At 44.5% G+C, this 12120-nt stretch overlaps 1 protein-coding gene across 4 annotated transcripts in view; it reads left to right on the top strand.

Annotated features, from left to right (window-relative positions):
* Positions 1-12120, top strand: part of FLOT1 (flotillin 1) — a 104349-nt gene that overhangs the window by 23675 nt on the left and 68554 nt on the right. Inside the window, exon 3 of one of the 4 annotated variants that reach the window (XM_077463344.1) lies at positions 8313-8411. The exons of the other annotated variants lie outside the window; for them this stretch is intronic. The gene's annotated coding sequence lies outside the window, so the exon portion shown is untranslated. The remainder of the gene's footprint in view (positions 1-8312; positions 8412-12120) is intronic. 4 annotated transcript variants of the gene reach the window in all.

The raw sequence follows: 12120 nt of genomic DNA, 5'->3' as shown, positions 1-12120 counted from the left end.
GTGCTAAAGATGATGTAAAGGGAGCAGTAACTCCTAGCACACAAACAAGTTGAAGTTAGCTGAAATCTGACTGATTACGATGTGTAACTGCACTGTGTGCTTAGTGCTATGTGCACTGAATAAGAATGTCTTCTTGGAAGCATATTTTTTTGATTTGCTCAGATGAGACAGGTCTTATTTCCTGTGGTGCCAGAAGAAAATTACCCTGTTTAACATCTGAAAAACACGTGCAAGAAATAACAAAGTGCTTTAGGTAAAGTGTTTTTTCAGTAAGAAATTAATTGATGTATCATGATTCGTGTGTCTACGATGTGGCATCGATGCATACGACCAGAAAAATCGTTTGGCAGGTGACATCTCGACTTGCCCCGCCCCTCCTGGAGAGTGCTCCGAGCATGTTGTTAAAATAACTGTTCTTAAAAAAAAAAAAAAAAAAAATCCTGTGTTAAAATCAAGTGCCCCGCTGTATGTGCTCTTTAAACAAAAAAATATGGAGCTTCATACCTCATTTCTCAGAGTGTGCGTGTGTGTGTATACAATATATGCCGCTCATGTGACTACTTGGCCCGCCTCTCCTCACGTTTCTCCTGACAGCGGGGAATTCTCAGCCCCCGTCCGCCTCTCTTCTGATAGCTAGAGTCAGTGGGCGGGGCCGAGAATTCCCTGTTGACGTCAGGAGAGAGGTGAGTCAGGCGAGAGACGAGTCAGGCAGTCACATGAGTGGCATGTATTGTACATGCACAATGAGAAATGAGGTATGAAACGCCATATTTTTTTAAAAAGCACATACAGCGGGGCACTTGATTGTAATATGGATTTATTAAAACAGTTATTTTAACATTAAGTAGAGTACAAATGGGTTTTTACTCTACTTGCACCTCATACACGTTCTGTGCTGACAGTTCCCTGGCTTTCCCATTTGCACATTCCACTGTATTAACTCCTAGTGGGCTGGGAGGTGCAAACGGAGAAGCCAGGGAACTGTCGGCAGAGAGACAGTACAGGGAACTTCACGGGGCTGTTTGTCAGCTGTGGTTTCTATCCCTCTTGATGGTAGCACTGTGTGTGAATGCCTGTACCCTGTAGTGCAACAGATTACTGCACTTTTTAAGGGAGTGAGGTTATTTTTAATTCAAGGTGGAGTTCCAGTAAATTATTTGGTTATTAAAAGTCAGTGGCTACAAAAAAAGTGTATTTTTCTGACTTTTAATAAAAAGACACTCACTGGCCCCACAATCCAGAGATGTGGCCACCCAAACACTCCCTTCTCTCCCCCACCTATCCACGGTGCTAGCACTACTACTGTGAGCATCCAGCTGTGACAGCTTGCAGCTTTTACAGCCAGGTGCGCTGTCCTGCATAGCCCGGCAATCTTTTGGGACCTGTGATGTGTCCTAGAAGATTGCAGGGAGGAGGGGCCACCCAGGCGGCCCAAGCGAAAGTGGGGGCTCATTGGTAATCCTTGACCAGATGATGATAATCAAATCGTGAGACCAGTGAAGATGCGTACCTCTACCTAACAGTCAGGAGCTTTTTACCTGTGAGTCTCGCTAGTGTACCAGTAAATTTAGAGCCCAAAATGGCTAATCGAAGGTACACTATTGAAGAGGTTATACACCAACAATATTGCGCAAATGAAAAATTAAAGAGAAAATCAAAAAATGTGGAAATATATAAGTGATGAGCTGCCAACACGCTAAAATTAGGGATTTTTTAGCTGGAGAACATGTCAAAAATATAGTGTAAGCGCTCAACTTGTATATATTTCTTATAGTGCTACAAAATGATATGTGCTCAAATGTATATATAAGGTTACCCAAAGGAAGGAGGTTAATACTATAAAAATACAAAAAATATATAGAAATATATAAAGTGACTTATACATATATATATGTATATAAACCAAAAAAATGGTGACTAGTGGATGTTTTATCCCAAAGGAGAAAAAGGTGACTGTAGATTTACATAGGAAATAATCACAGTGATAAAGTCCATAAATGGATATATAGTCCAAAACAATCGTGCAAAGTGTCAATAACAGCCAGGGTTCTGTGATGTTATGACCGAAGAAAACAATATTTCACCATGTGACGATCCCACCACCGTATAGGGTACAGGCTTACCGGATCTATATGACCCTAGCAGACATACGCCTCAGGGGTCAATCAAAGCTTGTGATCCCAGCCACAATGGTGTCAAGGATTAGATGTATCAGTCATGGCATATACGATCCCAACAAATGACTAGATGTGGTCACTATTCCTCATGTGCATATACAAGTCCAACAACGACTCAGGCATGGAAGATGAAGAAACAAAGCCAACATGGCATAATAACGTTTTTAAAAAAAACTTTAATAAAAAATTTAATTTGCTAAAACTCACATTTCCAAGATGAACAATCAAGCATGTCAGAGAGAAAAAAATGGCAGTAGCGGAGTCCTCCCGACGCGTTTCGACCCACCGGTCATCATCTGATGTACTGAAGGCCTGGTCAGATGTGATCAATTTTCAGTGATTGGCAACATAGTTTGTAATGTAGACTCTATAACTTTCACAAAGACCAAATAATATACACTAATGTGGGTTATTTTTACCAAAGATATGTAGCAGTATAAATTTTGGCCAAAATTTATGAAGAAAAATTACTAATTCGCAAAAATTTATGACAGAAACAAAGAAAAAGGCATTTTTTTTATGATCCAGATGATGACCGGTGGGTCGAAACGCGTCGGGAGGACTCCGCTACTGCCATTTTTTTCTCTCTGACATGCTTGATTGTTCATCTTGGAAATGTGAGTTTTAGCTAATTAAATTTTTTATTAAAGTTTTTTTAAAAACGTTATTATGCCATGTTGGCTTTGTTTCTTCATCTTCCATGCCTGAGTCGTTGTTGGACTTGTATATGCACATGAGGAATAGTGACCACATCTAGTCATTTGTTGGGATCGTATATGCCATGACTGATGCATCTAATCCTTGAGACCATTCTGGCTGGGATCACAAGCTTTGATTGACCCCTGAGGCGTATGTCTGCTAGGGTCATATAGATCCGGTAAGCCTGTACCCTATACGGTGGTGGGATCGTCACATGGTGAAATATTGTTTTCTTCGGTCATAACATCACAGAACCCTGGCTGTTATTGACACTTTGCACGATTGTTTTGGACTATATATCCATTTATGGACTTTATCACTGTGATTATTTCCTATGTAAATCTACAGTCACCTTTTTTCTCCTTTGGGATAAAACATCCACTAGTCACCATTTTTTTGGTTTATATACATATATATATGTATAAGTCACTTTATATATTTCTATATATTTTTTGTATTTTTATAGTATTAACCTCCTTCCTTTGGGTAACCTTATATATACATTTGAGCACATATCATTTTGTAGCACTATAAGAAATATATACAAGTTGAGCGCTTACACTATATTTTTGACACACTATTGAAGAGGCCTACACGTTTCTGAGCGTGAGAGATAGTGAAGAGGAAGTCACTCGTCTGTCAGAATATGATCCTGTAGACAGCGGCTCCATGACAGATGGCTCTGATGACGGAGTTGTGGTCCCTGCCAAGGTCAGGCGTACCAGACCCCGATCTTCTGTTGTTGAGGTGCAGGAACCTCATGGCTCTCGTATGGAGCAGAAAAGTACTAGTGCTATTCATTCCTTCTGGTGAACTGGCAAGCACCAGCAGCCTAGTACACCCAGCACTGCAGTAACACGTGGTGACGTGGCGAGTCCCATAAGTGCAGTTCAAGCTGGGGAGGTGGCAAGCACAAGTAGTGTCCCACTGCCACCAAGAAGACGACAAACACAGGCCTGTCGAGCCCATAGTGCCCTTCCTGTTGCATTCTCCAATCCTAATTGGGAACCCACCACTTCTGTAGCACCCGTACTTCCCTCATTCACTGGCCAACCCGGCATTCAGGTGGAAACAGTTGACTTTACATCACTTCATTTTTATTTGCTGTTTTTCACTGAAGATCTCTATTGTGGACCAAAGCAATTTGTATGCTGGTCAATACATCACCGCTAATCCCCAGTCCTCCCTTGTCAGAGCTTGGAAACCAATTACGGTTCCCAAATTTAAGATCTTTCTGGGCCTATCCCTCCTCATGGGCATAACTAAAGAGTGAGTTGCAATCATATTGGTCCACTGACCCAATTCACTATATGCCCGTGTTCTCTGCCACCAGGGCACGATACAAGCAGATCTTGCGATTCATGCATTTCAACAACCATGAACACTGTCGTCCTCGGATACTATTGGCTCTACAAGATTTGACCCCTCGTAAACCACCTTAACCACTTCATCCCCGGACCAATTGTCAGCCTAAGGACCAGAGGTCTTTTTACAATTTCGCACTGCACTGCTTTAACTGGTAATTGCGCAGTCATGCAATGTTGTACCCAAACAAAATTTGTGTCCTTTTTCTTCCCACAAATAGAGCTTTCTTTTGATGGTAATTGATTGCCTCTGCGATTTTAAGTTTTTGCGCTATAAATGGAAAAAGACCAAAAATTTTGAGGGGAAAAAATATATTTTCTACTTTTTGTTATAAGAAAAATCTAATAAACTCAATTTTAGTCATACATTTAGGGCAAAATTTATTCAGCCACATGTCTTTAGTAAAAAAAAAAATATCAATAAGCGTATATTTATTGGTGTGCGCAAAAGTTATAGCGTCTACAAACTAGAGAACATTTTCTGGAATTTACACAGCTTTTAACCACTTGCTTACTAGGCACTTAAACCCCCATCCTGCCCAGACCAATTTTCAGCTTTCAGCGCTGATGCATTTTGAATGACAATTGCGCGGGCATACAACACTGTACCCAAATTAAATTTTTATCATTTTTTTCCCACAAACAGAGCTTTCTTTTGGTGGTATTTAATTACAGCTGGGATTTTTATTTTTTGCTAAACAAACAAAAAAAGATGCAAAATAAAAAACAAAAACAAAATCATGTTTAATAGTTTTATAAAATTTTGCAAACGGGTAATTTTTCTCCTTCATTGAAGTGCGCTGATGAGGCTGCACTGGTGGGCACTGATAGGCATAGTTAAGGCGGCACTAATAGGCACAGATAAGGCAGCACTGGGCAAAGATGGGCACAGATAAGATGGCACGGATGGGTGGCACTAAGGGGCACTGATGGGTACCACTGATTGATGGGCACTGATAGGTGGCTCTGATAGGTGGCACTGATGGGCGGCACTGGTAGATGACACTGATGGACACGGATATGTGGCACTGGGGTGCAGCACCGTTGTTGAGGCAGATTGTGGGCACTGACGGGGGGCACTTATTTATTCCTGAGGTGGCACTGGCAGGGGGCAGGTGGGCACTGGTAAGCTGGCCGTGATCTGGACTGATGTCCCAATCACGGCCGCCGGTGATCGGCTTTTTTTTTTTCTCCTCGCGCTATCAGCGCGAGGAGGAAAAATAGCCGATTACCGGCTCCGTTTGTATCACATGATCAGCTGTCATTGGCTGACAGCTGATCACGTGGTAAGGGGTCGGGATCGACCCCTTGCTCGGATCCATGATCAGGCGAGTCTCATAGACTCGCCGATCACAGAGCGCGCCCCCTCATGCATGCTCTATTGACGTCGTCCTGGCAAAGGAGGTCCGCTCTGTAGCCGTCATTTGGCTATAGCGCGGATCTCTAGTGGTTAATTTATGACTGCCTATCTCATTTCTTGAGGTTCTAAAATGGCAGGGCAGTACAAACCCCCCCCCCCCCCCCAAATGACCCCATTTTGGAAAGTAGACACCCCAAGGAAATTGCTGAGGGGCATGTTGAGCCCATTGAATATTTTATTATTTATTTATTATATTATGAAGTGATTGAATAATGACACAAAAAAAAAAAAGTTTGCAAAAAGTTGTCACTAAATGATATATTGCTCACACATGCCATAGTTATATGTGGAATTGCGCCCCAAAATATATTCTGCCGCTTCTCCTGAGTACGAGGATACCACATATGTGGGACTTTTTGGAGTCTAGCCACGTATGGGACCCCGAAAACCAAGCACTGCCTTCCGGATTTAAATATAAAACGCTACCAAAAAAACTGTTAGCGATCGCAGGGATCAGGCCTCACTCTGCGAACGCTGCATTTATGTGTTTAGTGTTTTGTAAGTGACAGTGATCGATCGATACTGCACTTGGGTGGGCTGGGTTTTGGAACCCTAAACTGCTGGGGACGCTAGTATAGATCTGATCAGTCAGATATTGATCTGTTCAGATTCTATACCACTACGGGAGGTGTATGCTTTGCGCGTGGGTGTTAGCGGTCCTGGCACTAACCTATCGTTGCCTGGGGCGATGCAGACCCTGACCCTAAAACCTAATTGATATCACCCGCCGGGTGATCAGGGGGTTAAACCTTTATTGGGTAATAAATGGTGGGTGCCCTGATGCTATAAAAAGCAAACTAACCTGTGTTTACGATACACAGCGGGGGAAGCTTCTCATTCGCCAGGAGCGATCGAGAGAGGGTGGCCAGAAACCAACGGCCATCCCCTCATCCCGAATCGTTCCTGCAGTGAAATGGACTGCCGCATCCAGCGGGAGGGGGTCCCACCCGCTGGAAGGCGATCGCGTACGTGCTTGTGCCTGTCTGTGCCATTGCACCGACGTACAATGCCATGCGGCGGTCCTTAAGTGGTTAACCAACGTTTTACAGACTTGTTTACTCCCTATCAAGTTGTCTGCATTGATGAGTCCTTGATTAAGTTTTCTGGCAGCTTGTCTTTCAAACAGTATCTTCCCAGCAAGCGTGCCAGATATGGGGTCTAGATGTATAAGCTCTGTGACAGGGCCACAGGCTATACATGTAGTTTTATGGTTTAGGAGGGAAAAGATAGCCGCATAGAGCCGCCGAACTGCCCAGATTACATAGGGAGCGCTGGCAAGATTGTGTGGGACTTGGTGTTGAAATGGATAAGAATTGCAAACTAGTTCGTGGTTATCTGCTGCTATTTCCAATTAAAAAGTATTAATGTGCATACACATTAGAAGTAAACACTCTCTGAGACCTGTTCAGCTTAGGCTACTTCTAACTTCTGATTTATTCGTGGGAGGTGTTGATATTTTATACAGAAAGATACGTCATTGCTATGTCAGTCTAATAGGTACATCTTATTGGTTAAAATATGAGAGAAATGGAGAAACTTGATTCTTGAAGTTTGGTTGAAGCTGGTTCTCTTATCTCAAATGCATTCTTCTAATGCGTGGGATGTAGGAAGTGGACGCCATCTTAAACTCTGAACACAGTCAATCTGTATACTACATAATAAGTAAGGAACATGTATACACATAAGCAAATAGACATTTTATGATTATCATTATTTACATTTAGATTCCTTAACAGTCCCCCCTAAAATGGCTATTTTCTTCTGTACCTCATCTAAAGGTCCTACTCACCTGGCCCATTCTCCTCGGCTTAAAAAGAGTTGCTGTATATAGTTAGGCAGCAACTAGTTCACTACCCCCCTTGATACAGCTGGAGAAGGGCAATCGGGTGCTATCTATCCCTATAACCCTATAGGATTGTGAGATTTTGGACAGGGAGTGACTGTAGAGGAGTGAAGGTTTGTCATTCTCCATCATAATAGGATCCTCTTCTTCTTGGTGGAGAAATGTAGGGGGGCTGTTGTCTACAGCTTTGCTCATTAACTTCTTTACGAAAGGTAGAATACAGCATACAATCGGGGCTAAAAGAACCAGGATTATTAGTACCGTTACCCCTATCTGGGCGAGCACTTATTGCCACCCACTCATCCAGCTAAAATATTGATTCCATGGGTCTGTAATACCTGAGTTCTTCTTCAACTCCAATGACAAATCTAATTTCTTTATAGCTAAAGTTACTTAAACCGGTATTATCAGGAATGTAGGTGCAACAGAGCGGCACAGTGGTGTAGTGGTTAGCACTCTCACCTAGCAGTAAAAAGGGTCGTTGGTTCGAATCCCAACCACGACACTACCTGCCTGGAGTTTGCATGTTCTCCCTGTGCCTGCGTGGGTTTCATCCGGGTACTCCGGTTTCCTCCCACACTCCAAAGACATGCAGGTAGGTTAATTGGCTTCTGTCCAAAATTGGCCCTAGTATATGAATGGGGACCTTAATATGTGGGCTCCTTGAGGGTAGGGACCAATGTGAGTGTGTAATGTACAGGGATAGGGATAGACACTCACTCAGTTTGAACTGGATGGACTGGTGTCTTTATTCAACCTTACTAACTATGTAACAGGTTCCGGTTTTTTTTTTTTCTATCATTTTACAGACACCTCCTTGGAACTCCTATAGCATCTATGTACACATGAGGGTCAAAGCTTCCGGAGAGAACTGCTCGCTTCCTCCTCTGACTGTGTGCTGGGTCAGTGTATGTATCAGGAGCATCTTTTGCTAGGATATGGAGGGGCATAATGACCTTTTTAAAGGGCACATTCACCGGTCCAGATACCCTCTAATCTGGTCCTATGTTCCAACCCACTGTCCCTCCCAGGAACCACAATTCTGTCCCCAGTAATTGTCTGTAAAACACACATATATATCCTTACCATCAGGGATGTCACTGTACCAATGGCATTGCCATGAAAGAGTCAAATGGACAAGGTACTATGTCACAGTAATCAAAGGTAAAGATGGTCACATATGTACCTGAAGAGTTATACCAAAATGTAATTATTAGAGATGCACCGAAATTTCGGCCGCCGAAACATATCGGCCGAAAAGGCCCTTTTCGGCAATTTGCTGAAAGGAAAGAATGGCCGATAATTGAGCCAAAAATGGGGCGGGGCCTGTGGTGGAACTCCGCCCCCGCCCCGCCTCTGGTGCCGCCCATGATGGGGGTGTATAGCCCAGGAGAGCCGCCGCCGTCTGGTTGAATAGAGCGCCGGGAACATCACAGCTTTAATTTCAATAGCTGTGTGTTCCCCGTCGCGCGCCGTCACACACAGCCCCTCCACCTTGTCCGGGGAACTTTGGTAGACAGATCACCTGTCCAGATTGGACGGGTGATCTGTCTATCAAAGTGCCTGGACAAGGGGGAGGGGCTGTGTGTGACGGCACGCGACGGGGAACACGCAGCTATTGAAATTAAAGCTGTGATGTTCCTGGTGCTCTATTCAACCAGACGGCTCTCTTCGCTGCACTGGGGCATTGCTGGCTGCATCACCTGGGGGGCATTGCTGGCTGCATCACCTGGGGGGCATTGCTGGCTGCACTTATCTCTTTTATCATGTCGCCAGTCTCTGACCACCTCCTGTACCATGTCCCCAGTCTCTGACCACCTCCTGTACCATGTCCCCAGTCTCTGACCACCTCCTGTATAAAAATATTTTTTAAAAACAGTCATTTTCGGTATCGGTACTGTTTCGGTTTTCGGCCTAGTGTATTTTTCATTTTCGGTATCGGTTTCGGCACCAAAAAACCCATTCGGATCATCCCTAGTAATTATGTTATTTTTTGTGATGGCCACCTCCTGGGCCTCCCTCCTAGACCAAACAGAAAAAGGATATGCAGCATGGTCGTCATGAAGTGGGCGGGATCTTGTCCTCGCGGGGTTGGAGCTTTCTTGCAGTGGGAAGCGTGTATTCAGGTGTCCTTCCCGGGCCAATTCGACTGAGGTGGCTGTGGTCAGCAAAACTTGGAATGGACCATCATATCTGGGTTCAAGAGAATGTTTTCTCACAAATGTATTTACCAGCCCCCAATCTTCAGTAGTTGGTGTGTTCCTGTATCTAATTCAAGATCTGGAATGGAAGAAAACACCAGGACATGCATTTGGGTTAATTCTCGTGATAATGCAGTTACATAATTAGTCAACACATCAGATTGCAACTGTAACTGTTGGGGAAAGTGACAGTCAAGTCTGGGGGCTGAACCAAACAAAATTTTATAAGGGGATACGGCATGTTTCCCCCCCGGGGTGTGTGTCTGACACTGAACAGGGCAATGGGCAAACTGTCTGGATGACTCATGTTAGTCTTTTGGGCCATCTTTAACATCCTGTTTTTCTAATGTCCCTTTCATCCTTTCTACCTTCCCGCTACTTCCAGGGTGGTAAGGGGTGTGTAGAGCCAACTGAACCCCCAGTGCTGCCCTAATCTTTTGTAAGGGTTACTGTGAAGGCTGGGCCTGATCGCTCTCTATCGCCTCTGGGACCTCAAATCTACATACCATCTCACTCAGTAGTTTCTTAGCTGTGGTCCTGGCAGTCATGTCCACCTCCACTAGGGCATATTCAAATCTGTCACTCCTTTGGCATTTGGGAGTGATCAATTTGTATCCTCTGGAAGGGGTATAGAGCTTTTGCCAGGTGCTTCTGTGCCTTTTCTGTACATTCTGGGTTACATTTGTTGCAGATAGTGCATGATCTGCAGAAGTTGTTGGTCAATGGAGTAACTCATAAGTTCATAAGAGTCTTTAAGTGGGCAGCTCCATTTGCCCATTGCACCATGGCTGGGTACATACTCCTGGGTAGACAAGGCTTCTTGTTGCACTCGAATAGTCCATCTCTGAGAGTTCCTCCTCTCCGTTTCCAGCTTTCCTTCTCATCCGGACTTGCTGCTTCCTGTAATTATTTCAGATAAACTGTCCACTGGGAGAGTCTGCAGGATAAGCACGGAGCGGTCTTCTACCACCCTGCTGTCCACTTCCCGTGGACCACTGGCTGTCTGTTTGGCAGCTGAATCGGCTAGATTGCCTCGAGCTTCCTTCAAGTTGAGTTTGTCGTGTGCTTTACTTTTAGAATAGTCACGTGGGTTGGGAGAAGCAGGGCGTCCATCAAGTCCTTTGATGGCTGAGCTATGTTTCACAGGTGTTCCTTCAGCCGTCAGGAACCCTCTGTCCTTCCAGATAACACCAAAATAATGTGCAACGCTGAAAGCATATCTTGAGTCTGTATGAATGTTGGCTCTTTCCCTCTGCCAATTTACATGCTGTAATAAGTACTTGCAGCTCTGCCACCTGTACAGACATCACCGGTGGTAAGGTTTCAGTTTGGAGAACCGAGTTTTCAGTGGTGACCTGGATCCTGCAGGGGTATTTCACTCATGGTGGGGAGATGCGTGGTTTCCAGCCGCATTAGTTTGATGCAGTCATGGGGTGACAAGTCAAGACTCGACTTCTCCTCCTTTCCCTCCTCGAGAAGTGGAAGAAGGGTGGTAGGTTTCAGCGTTTGACAACGTAATAGAATAATGCTGTCTAAAAGGTAGGAACACAGGAGTCTCAAGTGTCTGGCAGTGGACAGATGTTTCGGCTGAATCTTGGTGGAGTATGGGAGCAATGTCATGAGGAGCAAGCAGAACAAGGCAGAGTCCGAGGACCAAGCCCGAAGTTTTGTCAAACAAGGCTTGTGCAGCAAAGACAGATCGCAGACACAATGAGCCTCCTCTTGCTATCGCCGACAGGAATAAGCAGGGCGTAGGCAGATGCCATGTGATTGGGTGAGTACTCCTGTAGCATGTCCCAGATGTTCGGATACAAAGGGCTTGAACGTTTTGTCATAGTCTGGGAGCCCTAGCGCCAGAGATGGTGTGTTTGAGGCCTCAAAGTTGGCTATTGCTTCAGGAGACATCTGGAAGGGGTCTGATTTCAGGGCGTCATACAAAGGTTGCATCAGTAGGGAGAGTTCTGGAATCTATGCTCTGCAATAGGAAATTAGTCCAAGGAAGGAATGAAGGGGCTTCTGGCCTTGTGGCAGTGAGATGTCAAAGATTGCTTTCGCCCTGTCTTCAGTGAGGTGTCTTGTCCCATGGGACAAGACAGTGTCCAAGAAAAATGACAGATGTTGAGCACCACTGCAATTTGGGCTTTGAGGCTTTGCAACCCTGTTTGGCAAGATAGCACAACTGGCTTTCTGAGGTGACTTCAACAGTGGGTAAGTCAGCTGCACAGTGGAGAAGGTCATCAACATATTGGAGGAGAATCTCTTCCAGGTGATCCTCTTATGTGTCAAGGACAATAGCCATAGCTTTTGCAAACTAGCTTGGAGAGTTCTGTGCACCTTCTGGCATAACTGTTTAGCTATGTTGTTTTCGTAGGTGAATGCAAAAGGTACCAGCAGGATGGGTGAGGGTGGACACTGA

Source organism: Lithobates pipiens, unplaced genomic scaffold (genome assembly GCF_037356315.1).
Source record: "Lithobates pipiens isolate NorthernLeopardFrog02 unplaced genomic scaffold, aLitPip1_a1.2 Scaffold_1, whole genome shotgun sequence".
In the NCBI taxonomy this organism is placed as follows: Eukaryota; Metazoa; Chordata; class Amphibia; order Anura; family Ranidae; genus Lithobates; species Lithobates pipiens.
Note: the sequence above shows the minus strand (reverse complement) of the source record. Positions and strands in the feature narration are given on the sequence as shown.